Raw genomic sequence first — 14,137 nt, 5'->3', positions numbered from 1 at the left:
TGGAATTATTCTCAAACAACTCATATTGGAATTTTCACTATAAATTTTTTATGTTAATTTTCAAACTATAATTTTTTTTAAAATAATAAAAGACATATTAAAGTTCCTATGGTATAGATTTTATATTTGGAGACACTATAATTTTAGTAATACATACTATGGAAACTGAGGGTTCTTTTACTAATCATAAAACTAGTCTCACATAGATGTTTTCTAACGTGCCCGCATAAACTTCGAATGAAATGCATGATGTTAGAATTTTTTTGCGGAATTTACAAGCATGCAACTTTATGAATTACTTATTTCATAATTCCTTTACTATCTATTCGATAAAATCGTCATCATTACTTAAAGTAATCTTTAGTAAAGGAATAATAAGTTACATAACATAGCATAACATAACATCCATTACTATAACATATTATCATAAATAACCTTGCATCATTTTCACGATTCCTTTAACCAGGTTATTTAACCACATGCTTGATCATGTAAATGCCATTTTACACAAGGAATCAATATCGTAAAAATGGCATAACATGCAATCACATCATTGGACACTGATATACCCCAGAAACCTGGTAGGGTGTAAACCAACAAACATTTAATTTTATTATTAAGCGCTCATGATGGTGTTCACCCTCACTCAATGGCTTATAGTGGATTTTATCCCTTAACCATTGTCATAAAATATTACAAATAAATATCAACTTCAACACAATATAACTAGCTATAAGCTATTACAATCATCACAATATCATTTACCTAGAAGCTTGGAACATTAAGTGTTTGCGATCTGGTTTTTCCCATAAATGGATCATCCTACAACTGGCATTCCTCAATCTGTATGGATCTTTTATCAATCACAATGCTAAACATAATATTTCCTTGGCATGTGTCACCGTCCTTCCCTGTCATTGTTGTCGTAAGAAAACTTCAATATCATGGCTAGTTAAAGTATTAATCAACCACTAATCAATCTTTATCAGTGATGCTTCAACATCTATCTGTGTGCATACATAAAATATAAACAAAATATCATTCCATGCCTTTTTAAAAATCATTTCACATGTACCCCCAATCGGGGTGATATCGGCGGCGATCAGGGCAATTAATACGAATCAGGTAAGAGAGGATGACGAGGCATAAGAAAGTCAAGTAATGATGAAGGAGGACATAGGGATTATCAGCAAAGGATCATATCAAGAAGGGACGGTGTCGAGGCAATGAAGGAAGAAGCCGGTGGAGGTAATGTGGCAGAGCTTGGACGTGGGAATGACCGCACATGTGAAGGACGAAAGGAGGTGGGAGGTGATGAGATAGGCAGGTGGCAGGTAAAGCAAGCGATGAGAGACGAGGAGAACCGTCGGAGGAGACATAATAAAGGAAGGTGAGATAAACAGAGGAGAATGTTAAACAAAGGTGCCGAGGTTCAGTGAAGAGACAGAGTAGTGAAAGCTTTGAGCAGGCTAATAGTAAGGTAGGGAAGGTGGAGAAGACAAGCGGACAATGCCGGTAAGAGGTATCGAATGGCGACAAGGAGGAGAATGAGGAACGATGAGGGTGAAGACAATAGAGAACGGAGAAGCCAGGGAAAGAAGGGGAAGGAATCGAAGAGGGAGAAGCGGCATAGGAGTATCAGATGATCCAAGATGACACAGAAGAAGAAGTAGAAATGTTTGACTCGGACCAGGATAGAAAGGAACAACCGCGCAAGAAGATATGGAAGGATGCGGGGTCAGCAAGGGATAAAAAACATGAGAACAGGGAGCAGGTAGGCAAGAGTAATAAATGGTGAGAGGAGAGAGGTGACTTTGGAAGCACCTCAGGCACGAAGAGTCAGGGAGGCAGGGGAAATTACAGGAACAGAGGAAGAGAAGGACAGGGACGAGGGCATTGAAGCAAAGGAAGAGGAGGATCGGCAGGGAGTCGGGTAGAGAATGAACCTACGCTAGCAAGAAAATACATGAAAACATTAAAGAAGAGGATTCAGTTTGCAGAGGAAGCATATTATGAGAAAACCAATAAAGATATCAGAAGGATAATCCAGCATCTGGAGGAAGAAGCAACCCAGGGGCAATCAGGGTCAGAAATGGAAGACTGGGAATACCTCCTCTCGGATCCAGGGAACACGAGAGGCCGCATGACTCTGTATAAACAGGCCTTGCATGTTTACTGGGTCATGAAAAGGCTGTTGGCGAAGGCGATGGAGCAAGTGGCCATGGAGATGGTAGAACTGTCACAGGGAATCCCAAACTTGAAGAAAGAATTGCAAAACATGCAGGTCACTCTGATAATGCAGGATAAAAAATTGGAGGAGATTCAACAGCTGATCAAGGAAACCAACCCGGGTATAAAGAAAGAAGAGGAGTATCAAGAAGTCATGGCGGACTAATACTGGAAGATATGTATACTGTCTGCAGTTTTTTTTGTGTGAAAATGGTTGAATAGTTTAGTTTCTATTTTTAGTTAAGAATGAAAACAAGAGACAACAGTAATCTTTTTGAATGAATAGTTTACATAGCATAGACAAGAAGAATCAGTATTTTTTGTTTTTGGATGGCTATCAAAAACTTAAGGTGGCCAACAGACCTGGTTTCCCCTTGGGGCGGGTTGGGGCCACCATGAAAATGTAATGGTTTCAATTCGAAGTAATAGAAAAAGAATGGTCCCTCCTTAGTTTACAAAAAAAAAAAATCATTTCACATGCACTAATAAAAAGAGTATAACTATTGTTGGGCTGCCAAATTAACATCAATTTTCACTCCATTTTCACCTTTATCCTCATTTTGTCACCTCATTTCATCATATTATCATTACATAACCCTATATTTCCATTACCATCTGATTTTATATTTTCATTTTCCAAAGTTATTAATTTCATGTATTTAGAGTGAATTTATGATTAAAAGTTAGAGAAATAACATGTATTTTCTTATACCTAAAAGTGGCTTGAGTTTGATGACATGTGTAGATCATTTGGAAGTTTCCAAGGCACCCTTATGTGGCCTCCCAAGATCAATTCGAATTTCAACTCAAGAGGTGGACCATATTCCAAGGAGAAAGATCATGGAGATTTTGATGTGTCATGGGATTTGTATCTAGTATTTAGGGATAAGTTGAGACAAGTATGGGTCTAGTAGATATTTAAGGGATCTACATTTATTGAGTAGATATCCCTAATTCATGTATAAATAAGAGGAGCATCCTTCAAAAAAAAGGGAGGAGGGAGAGGAAACAATTATCAGTTATTCATTAGCATTAAATTTATGTTCATTCAACATGAATAATACCACTTTCTCCAAATCATGAGTTATGAGTGTTGTTTGATTCTTAAGGTGTGATAGTTTTTTCATGTGTGCTCATTGAGGAATGGAAGGATCCCCATACTGAGATAAGTACAATTTGTTGTAAAGTAATGTTGTGAATATACTAATTTTAATTATGATCTTAATCTTATTTCTTTGTTGTAAAAACTTGTAGATAATTTCAATATGAATTCATTTTATGGCCATGTTTTGTTGTGTGAAGGTTGATCTCCTTTCAGTAGCTAGTTTTGATGTGAGAAGGACAACCAGAAACTCCTAAGTTAGGAGTCTCTTCTCCATGAGCTAGATTAAATTGAAATAAGATTTACTTTCTCATATGCTTTCCTAGATTACATTTATGTGAATATTGATTCCCTTTCAGTATATAGTTTTTATGTGAGAAGGGCAATCAAGTCCTCCTAAGTTAGGAGACTCTTCTCCATAAGCTAAGAATTGAATTGAAAACAATATTTACTTGCTTTCATTCATATGCTTTCTTTCTTGCTTTCTTAGGTGTTTGGTAATGTTATTATAGGAAGATTGTAGAAGAACAATCAGGACTCTTGAACAAGAGACTCTTCTCTATCTTCTAAAGTAAAATAAGTCCATTGATCAAACATTTTTTATGCTTTCATAAAATAGATCTGATAGTTTAGATTTGTAATATGCATTTCCATTCTAGACAAACTTCCTACACCTGTTTCATCTAAGGTCCCATATATTTTGGTTTGCTTCTAAGTTTACAATACACCAGATTGACAAATTAAATGACAGGGATTTAGCAGACAACTAAATCACCCAACATTTTGGCGCCGTTGTCGGGGAAGCAAACTTAGATGTAAGCTAGTTAAGAAGATTGTTTAGGAAGAATTTGTATTTAGGATCATTTAGGGTTAGTTGCATTTAGGAATTTTCATTTAAGTTTATTCTCATATAGAAAACATAGAAATAGAACACAAATCAAAAACCCCCCATTCACTAAAAAAAACAAAAACACAATAAAAACGATGAGTATAAGTTTGGAACAACTCGCTCAGATCCTAGCAAGTGTCAGGATCTCCTCTTCTTGCGAAGAAGAGATCTTGACAACAGCCAAAAGCTTAACTACTCTAGAAGAAAACAATGAATTAACATTTGAAGAATCATCCTATATATCTAATGATGAACAATTATTTGAACAGGAGAATGAGGAGGACAAAGAGAAGTTGCAGCATGATCTGAATCAGAGTGGAAATCACGCCTATGAAAGCCTTATCTACAAGTGGTTTCGATGGTTTCAAACAAGTATAAGGTTAGATCGATTTTGTTTTTATTTCATTAGATCATACTCACAAAAACTAGATTCGATCATCCTTGTATATTTTCAATTTAAAATTGGGAAATTGAAAATGAATATATTTTTACTACTATTGCGTGAATGGTTACACTGGAAATTTAATTACACGTAATAGTTTGTAATCTTCAATTAGCATAGAGTAGGTAGGATCATATTTTATGTTTCGAATAAGTATGCTCTCCTCCTGCGTTTTCACACGATCTCGAGGATCAGAAAGTAGAATGTTTATAAATGTTTTTAGGATTGCAATATGCTTGTCTCCATTTGCTAAAAAAATTATCCTAAATCAATAAAATATCCTAGGTTGTTTTAGGGTTAGAATAAAATTTAAATTCTTTTTAAAAAGATTTCAATTTTAAAGCAATATAAAAAAAATTAAAAAGAAATTTAGGAATGAAATTCAATTTGTTTTTAAAGATTTTTAAAATAACATAAAAATTAATCATTAAAAATATAATTAATTTCTTTTTAATTTCTTTATTCATACAAACAATGAATAAAACAATAAAGAGGTCGAATCATATATTAAAAAGCCCATGCATAAAAACAAACATACAAAATCCCATACGGCATTGAAAAAAACCAAAGGCCCGAAGTTATTCGCCTTGGAGAAATTTGCATTACGAGTTGCAATTAGATTTATGTTCTCGTTCCACCTCTTTAAACCTGCAAAACAAAAAAATCTCTGCGCTATTCAACCAAGCGGTCGAGGGGGACAATTTGAATTAAAATAAAAAATTGCGCTAGTGAAGTTGGGAAGATCCACTCTTTTGGGGAAATCATGGGCTCAATCACAGAGAAAATCTCGGGAATGAGGCGAAAATCCAGCAGAAATATCGTCATCCACCATCTATCATTTTGTTGCGGCTTATTCTGATCCAGAATTTCGATTTCTTCGGCATGAGAAATCTTCAGCTCCAGAATTCATTGAACATTCGGCGATGTAGGTGAAGTGATATGGCTATTTCACATTATTTTATGGCGGTTTTAACTGCCCACAATTTTTACGCATCCACTAAACTTAATCAGAGAAAAATCCTCAAAATTCATGTAAAGTCGGCCTCTCGATTTCCTGTGATCTCCTGCCGATTTCACGCGATTTCCTGTATCCCCATATCCCAGGCTTTAAGGCTGATGAAGAATTCGTTGGATACATCAAGGGCTACCAAAGAATTTTTTATTTAACTTGTACTGATCACCGTGGGACTCCACAATCTCCAGCTCGGACCTATACATTGGAAGCACAAGGAGTCGTGAAGAGTAAACCCGAAAGAATAGAAGGGGAAGGAGGCATCGACAACATTGTTCCTCCTCCTCTCCTCTTCTGCATTTCTCAAACTCAAACACCTCTCCTCTGAAAACCATGGAAGGCGGGGTCGTCTTTGAAGCTATGCAAAACCCACTGGATCGCCTGAACACTAGAAAGATGGAACATGGTTGCGCCCATTACAGGAGACGATGTCGGATTTGGGCCCCTTGTTGCAATGAGATCTATGCTTGTAAGCAATGTCACAATGAATCCATGAGCCATTTAAAGGACCCCTTGTTGCGCCATGAGCTCCCAAGATACAAAGTTGAATGGGTTATTTGTTCTCTCTGTGACCCAGAAAAATGTCAAGCAAATTTGCGAAAACTGTGGTGTTAAAATGGGGGATTATTTCTATTCAACGTGCAAGTTCTTTGATGATGATATCTCAAAGCAACAATATCATTGTGATGATTGTGGCATATGCAGGGTAGGAGGACGGGATAATTTTTTTCCATTGCCAGAAATGTGGTTGTTTCTATACGGTTAGTTTGCAGAAGGGCCAACCCTGCGTAGAGAACTCAATGCGCCACAACTGTCCAATTTGTTTTGAGTATCTTTTTGATTCTTTAAAGGCAATAATTGTTCTGTGTTGTGGTCATACAATGCATGGGGAAGCTTTGGCTGTAAATTTTCCTTTGCAGCTCCATCATATGCCTGATGAGAGTGTGAATACAAGTAATCATCGAGATCGGCTTTTAAGAATGGTCAAAAGCTTGTCTCCAAATGTGGTAACGTTGGTGGAGCAAGAAGCCAACACTAATACTGCACCTTTCTTTCCCAGGTTCATGGAGACTTTGAGTTATTACACTGCTATGTTTGAATCTTTGGATGTAACTCTGCCAAGGGATAGCAAAGAGCATGTCAGCGTGGAGCAGCACTGCCTAGCACGTGATATGGTGAATGTTATTGCCTGTGAAGGTGATGAAAGAGTAGAGAGGCATGAGCTTTTTGGTAAGTGGAGGTCCCGTCTGACTATGGCTGGCTTTAAATCTTACCCGCTGAGTGCACATGTTAACTCCACTATCAAGGTTGTCTTGAACTCCTATAATGAAAATTAGAAAACAATTAAAAAAAAAAGTAAAAAAAAAATCAAAACAATGCAAAACAATTTTTTTAGATTTGATTTAATTATGTTTTATTTATTTCTAGTTTTTTATACAAAACAAATATTAGTTTTCAAGTTTTTAATTCAAAAAAAAAAATTATTAAAACAATTCAAAATAAAAAAAATCAAAACAGTGCAAAACATTTATTTTATTTTATTTTTATTTTCATAACAATCCAAAGAAAATTTTAATTTTAACAAGACAATTAGAAATAAAAATAAAATTAAAACAATTAAAAAAAAAAACAAATAAAAAAAAATCAAAGCAATTAAAAAAAATATTAAAACAATTCAAAAAAATAAAAAATAAAAAAACCAATTAAAAAAAAAAAAACAAATTGCAAATGGACATTTTATAACAACTGAAAACATTTTACGCTAACTTGTCTTGTTGGAGTTAAGAACTAGCGCACAAAGGCAACAGGTAAAAAAATTCATTTCATTTTATTTTGGTTGCTAAGCATTCATACTCATTCTTGCATTTTATATCTTTCAAAGAGCTCTTAAAGTTTTCATGCAGGATTTGTACTAAGCTTTTACAGGCACACGAAGATCCAAGTTCATGCACATGTGATCTCAAGAAATCACATTCATTATTGAAAGCTTGAAGGAGTTAGTAACTAATGTTGTGACATTTGTCGCTACACATAAATCTTTTGCGTTGTGATATGTTACCCACACTTATCCTTCAAAGCCTCATTAGTCATCCATGTTAAAGTCCATTGATTCATTGCCTTATCCATCATGACTTCATACATGTCTACTTTTCTGAGTCGCATACATTTTTGCCTACCTTTCAGTTCATCTTTTTGCCTCATGAATAAACCATCCATCTCTCTACATTGCCTTGTTTTCCTTGCCATAAAAACTGTTTGACCATAACATCTTGTATCTATAGTCCTACCAATCATTTGTACGAACTCGCGTTGACTGATGTGGGATTCCTTAAGGCCCACCTTTCAACAAGTCTTGACCCATCGACCTCAGCACCTTATCTAGGATAAAGACTAGAGTCATTATTAGTACCTTGAGGCTTGCATGCCCTAATGGCAAGTCTTCTCGCTAATGAACAATGGGAATACATTAATGTCTCTTGTTTGTTGGATCTTGCAAGTGGCTCGACATCAACTCATTCATTCGCACTTCGCAAGATGTACTTGGGTACCTTGGCACTCATTGACATTAAAGGTGAGTTTCCCTCGCATTGGTTAACGACATTCATCAATGATCGGTAATCCAATGACTTCTTTCCATGTTCGACATCGACACATTCATTCACATGGAAAGAATTGTGCCACGATATGGGACGAGATGAAGACTATATGATTCAGGAGCGGATTATTTTATACTTTGGAACAGGTTTAGTAGTAGTAATAAAGAATCCACAGTTGCAACTTCATCCATCATATATGTAACCAAGACACAGATCACATTCTTGTATTCTTCATTCCATGATTCAATAGCAGAAGCTACACTTTTCTACATATACAGAATTTGTCCACTTAGGTAAGTAAAGGTATGTTCTTTTCTATCTTTTTATCATACAATTCCTTTAATACTAAAATTATAATTTTTGGAAAATGTTTCACCATGTTCATATTCACATCCATACACCATTATCGCCTTCCGTATGTCATATATGTCCTTTCTACACATATCATCCTAACCAACATACTTTTTCCAAACATCTACTATTGCATTATGATTCAAATGTTACATGTTTTACAAATAATGATCCAAGAAAGAATGGTTGATTAAATGTTTTCAAAGTCTTTTGATGCAACACAAAAACAATGAAAGTATTGTTACACAAGAACCAATACTAAACAAATTTTGGTTGTCACACAAGAACCAACCAAAATAATATGTTGCAATCAAATGTTTTTCAGAGAGAAGACGTTGCAAAAAGGAACAACGTTGTCAAAAAGAAAATTATGTGAAGTTAAAAAAAATCGATATCAGCCAAAGTTCATATAAAAGCAAGACAATTCACAAGATCAAATCATGATCAATGTAATAGATTGCATGAGGACATGCAATAACTTAAGTTGGGGGGTATGTTGGGCCCCCAAATTAACATCAATTTTCACTCCATTTTCACCTTTATCCTCATTTTGTCACCTCATTTCATCATATTATCATTACGTAACCCTATATTTCCATTACCATCTGAGTTTATATTTTCATTTTCCAAAGTTATTAATTTCATGTATTTAGAGTGAATTTATGATTAAAATTTAGAGAAATAACATGTATTTTCTTATACCTAAAAGTGGCTTGAGTTTGATGACATGTGTAGATCATTTGGAAGTTTCCAAGGCACCCTTATGTCGCCTCCCAAGATCAAATTCGAATTTCAACTCAAGAGGCGGACCATATTCCAAGGAGAAAGATCATGGAGATTTTGATGTGTCATGGGATTTGTATCTAGTATTTAGGGATAAGTTGAGACAAGTATGGGTCTAGTAGATATTTAAGGGATCTACATTTATTGAGTAAATATCCCTAATTCATGTATAAATAAGAGGAGCATCCTTCAAAAAAAAAAAGGAGGGAGAGGAAACAATTATCAGTTATTCATTAGCATTAGATTTCTGTTCATTCAGCATGAATAATACCACTTTCTCCAAATCATGAGTTATGAGTGTTGTTTGATTCTTAAGGTCTGATAGTTTTTTTATGTGTGCTCATTGAGGAATGGAAGGATCCCCATATTGAGATAAGTACACTTTGTTGTAAAGTAATGTTGTGAATATACTAATTTTAATTATGATATTCATCTTATTTCTTTGTTGTAAATACTTGTAGATAATTTCAATATGAATTCATTTTATGGCCATGTTTTGTTGTGTGAAGGTTGATCTCCTTTCAGTAGCTAGTTTTGATGTGAGAAGGACAACCAGAAACTCCTAAGTTAGGAGTCTCTTCTCCATGAGATAGATTAAATTGAAATAAGATTTACTTTCTCATATGCTTTCCTAGATTACATTTATGTGAATATTGATTCCCTTTCAGTATATAGTTTTTATGTGAGAAGGGCAATCAAGTCCTCCTAAGTTAGGAGACTCTTCTCCATAAGCTAAGAATTGAATTGAAAACAATATTTACTTGATTTCATTCATATGCTTTCTTTCTTGCTTTCTTAGGTGTTTGGTAATGTTATTATAGGAAGATTGTAGAAGGACAATCAGGACTCTTGAACAAGAGCCTCTTCTCTATCTTCTAAAGTAAAATAATTCCATTGATCAAACATTTTTTATGCTTTCATAAAATAGATCTAATAGTTTAGATTTGTAATATGCATTTCCATTCTAAACAAAATTCCTACACCTGTTTCATCTAAGGTCCCATATATTTTGGTTTACTTCTAAGTTTACGATACCCCGGATTGACAAATTAAATGACAGGGATTTAGCAGACAACTAAATCGCCCAACAACTATCAAGCACATTGATAGATGAATGTCACTTTAGTTGTTATTCCCTTCACACATGAGTCCACATTCTTCTCCAAAGAAAAACCATTACAACTGTCCTTATTCTTTCAGAGGAGACTAGAGTATTAGCTATGATCTTGTACATATCATTGTATAACTTTATTAAAAAGGAACTAGCCCCTCAAACTATTTTCTTTGTGCATACTATTATTCTTTCTTTTCCAGAAGAATTAATACAATAGATTATATTCTTATACATGCAAATGCCCGTTCTTTTCCAAAAAAACATATTTCAACAGGAGAACTATTCACAATGACTATTCTACATGAAAATAAAATCTCTGTTTCAAGAAAAGCTACATAATAGTTATAATTTATTACATGCAACTACCTGAACTCTCCAACAAAAAATAACATGATAACTTTTTCCTCGTGCATGTGAAGCATATATTTCCTTCAAAAGGAAGCTAACTAAATCTTGAATGGAAAAGCACATTTATTTTCCAAGAGATCAAATGTATAACGTCCATTCTTTCATGCATGCAAACATTTCCATCTTATCCAATAACTACACATAATCTTCTCCCAAAAGAAAGCTAATAAGATAGCTAATCCTTTTATGCATGCAAATGCATATTATTTTTCCCTAAAAGAAGTCTAACACAATAAATATTATGTGATTGCACCTTCGTTTCCTCAAGAAATTTTCCATGCATGCAAGTGCATATGTTTCTATAAGAATATTCCAAAATGAAGCTTAACATAACATAGCAATGTGATTACAAGTTCTCCTTTCCAAGAATCTAATACAATAATGCACACAAGGACATGTTTTCTCTTCTCTTTTTTTTTTTTTTTAAATTTCTAACACAACAATATTTTTTTTTCCTTGCATACAGATATATATTTATTTTCCAAGGAATTTAACACACTAATTATTCATTTTCCAAAATATAGCTAACTCACTAGCTATTATGTATGCAAACACAAAATCTTTTTCTATCATTTTACATCTCTCATACATATGCAATATTTCCTCAATAAATAGCATAAATAACAAATCCATATCAAATAGTACAAACAATTATCTTTTATGCATAGGCTTTATTTGAAATCTTTCTCAAGAAAGTTACTTATCACTTTCCACATGACTCGAGCCTTTGATGTATGTAAATTCACATATTCGTTTCCAATAGATCAAATATAATAGATATTATTCCTATGCACATAAGCACATATTCTCTTTATGAGTCTAAGTTTATCTTTAGAAATATAATGCATAGGCATCATGTAAATATCCCTGGTAATCTTTTAAATGAAATATCTTAGTTTCTTTGTCCTTTCATAACATACTTTACATGCATTTTTTTTTGATGGATTCTTTATATTCTTGTATACAAGGTTTCATGTATTATTTTCAAGAACTTAAATGCACATTAGATATTTCTCTTACATGCAAACTTATATTTTCACTTCCAAGAAATTAAATGCACAACAACTATTTCTTTGCATGCAAACATTTGCTTATTTTCCAAAAATAAAGCTAACTCACTAGCTAATATTTATGCATGCATATACATGATATTTTGTTTCAAGAAAGTACAATATGGAATCCCTATCTTTTCACGCATGATCCCTGCAATATTTTCAATAAAATGATATGATTTCTTTATCTTCTATTGTGATTTTTTCTTTCAATAAACTAATATGATTTCTTTATTTTTTTATCAAAGAATTTGTTTCAAGAAATTAATATGATTTCTTGAATTTCTTGATGTGCAATTTTCTTTCAAAAATGTCATGTTTACATATCTTTTATCTGAAATATAAAATATAGTTGAAAGGAAGGGTTACTTGTCTTTTATACAAAATACCCTTTTAATATTTTCAAGAACAATAACATACATACACATACCTCAACACATATTCTTTTTCAAGAAATATAAATGCACATTCCTTCTAAATAAAATAAACAAAGATATTTTTTTTGCATGTCACTTGACGTGAGCCCTTTCTCCATATACCTAATACCCCATTGTCAATGCAAACATTTGGGAGGGAAAAATTATCCATGGTCTTATCTTAGTAATCAAGGCATAAATATTAAGGCCAACTTTCTCACACAACATCTCATAAATGGTCAATGCCATATTATACAAATAGGATTTAAATAGGAAACACCAAAAGGAAATAACAAGTGTGAAAAATATAACAAGAGAAGGAAGCACCAAAAATAAATTCAAGTGCATAAAAGGCAAGAGAACCTGCCCAACCGTATTTTTGAGAGAAAATATACTCACTTGGGACCGAAATTTCTAATCCAAGGAGATGATGGCATAGCGAGACTGTAAGTAAACGTTGTGCCTCCACCCGTTGCAGGTGTGTTCTTTGCTATGAGACATTCCAACTAATGGCACCTTGCATGACATTGGTGATCTACCATGCGACCGACTAAACATAAGCCTTCTTCCTGTCATCGTCTCCAAAGGCATTTTGTATCCATCACTTTTCCTCCGTGTTCTCAAGTTCGACTCTCTTATCCTCTCATGGATGCACGAAGATCCCTTTTCCTTCTGCCCTCACTTCTGAGTACTGGGTTACTTCGTTGAAGCCGAAATAAAAAAGGCATAACTCTATCAACCTTGTACAGAAAAAAGAATTGATCCTTACCCTGCATCATAATTAACCTGTTTGACGAATATATATAAATATATACATGGTGTAGGTTGTAATAAACTAAATTATATCCACCATTGAATCGATATATGGACGATAAGAGAGAATGTATGCTTAGTTGCAGAGCATAGCGGCAACCAAGAAAATGACCCAATAAGAAATGGGTAGAGGACATTGATAGACATCTCACCAATCTCAAATCCTAGCCACTTGCTATCTGCGCCCTACATGAAACTTCCTTTCTTGTTTTCCTTTTCCATAGAGAAAGATAACTTCACATATAGTTACCAACAAATTCACGGGTAGAACGAGGCGGAGGAGTTGTCTATAAAGTTATGGAAATTTTGGTCATATTTAAAGAAAATCTGGCAAGGATTTTTGTAAATCAAGTTATAGTTGTGAAACTTCAGAATTTTAGGTGTGTTAGACGTTTTTGTGGTGCTGAACCCATTTTCACCATCAAAAACATTATTCAAACATTGCCTCTACGAAATTTTTTGAATTTTTTTTACCGGGATTCCAGCCACTTTTGACAGTCCAAGCAATTCCTCCGCCTCGTTAGACAACTACATGAATTGTTCATCATTTTAACGATTTTCGTTAAACCTTAAATATGGTAATTAACAACAATATTATATTTTATGTACTACATACAAATATCCCAATTCCCTTTATTTATTTACTTTTAATTAATTTTATTTTTTTTCCTTTCTTTTTGCCTGGAAGGTTGAAATGGATAATAAGGTAAGTTCAAAACCGTTTGAAATCTAATGAATTATTGATTCATTAAACATGGTAAATAATAATAATATTCCAAAAAGAATCGTAAAATGCCCACACGTATCTAACTTATAGGGATATTACATGTTCTAAGTAGAACTGTCATATCTGAAACAAAGAAATTCCAAATTGAGTGCCAATACTTCCGTTGGAAATAAGACATACCATGTTGTTTTATTTGGAAATT

The 14,137-nt window shown here is 33.9% G+C and overlaps 1 pseudogene; it reads left to right on the top strand.

The window, feature by feature from the left end:
• Positions 1-6,007: 6,007 nt before the first annotated feature.
• The window catches only part of LOC149250059 (scarecrow-like protein 14), a 33,685-nt pseudogene continuing 25,555 nt past the window's right edge, over positions 6,008-14,137 (top strand).

Source organism: Pinus tabuliformis, chromosome 7, assembly GCF_031772625.1.
Source record: "Pinus tabuliformis cultivar Carrire ecotype Pingquan chromosome 7, CPIR1, whole genome shotgun sequence".
In the NCBI taxonomy this organism is placed as follows: domain Eukaryota; kingdom Viridiplantae; phylum Streptophyta; class Pinopsida; order Pinales; family Pinaceae; genus Pinus; species Pinus tabuliformis.
Note: the sequence above shows the minus strand (reverse complement) of the source record. Positions and strands in the feature narration are given on the sequence as shown.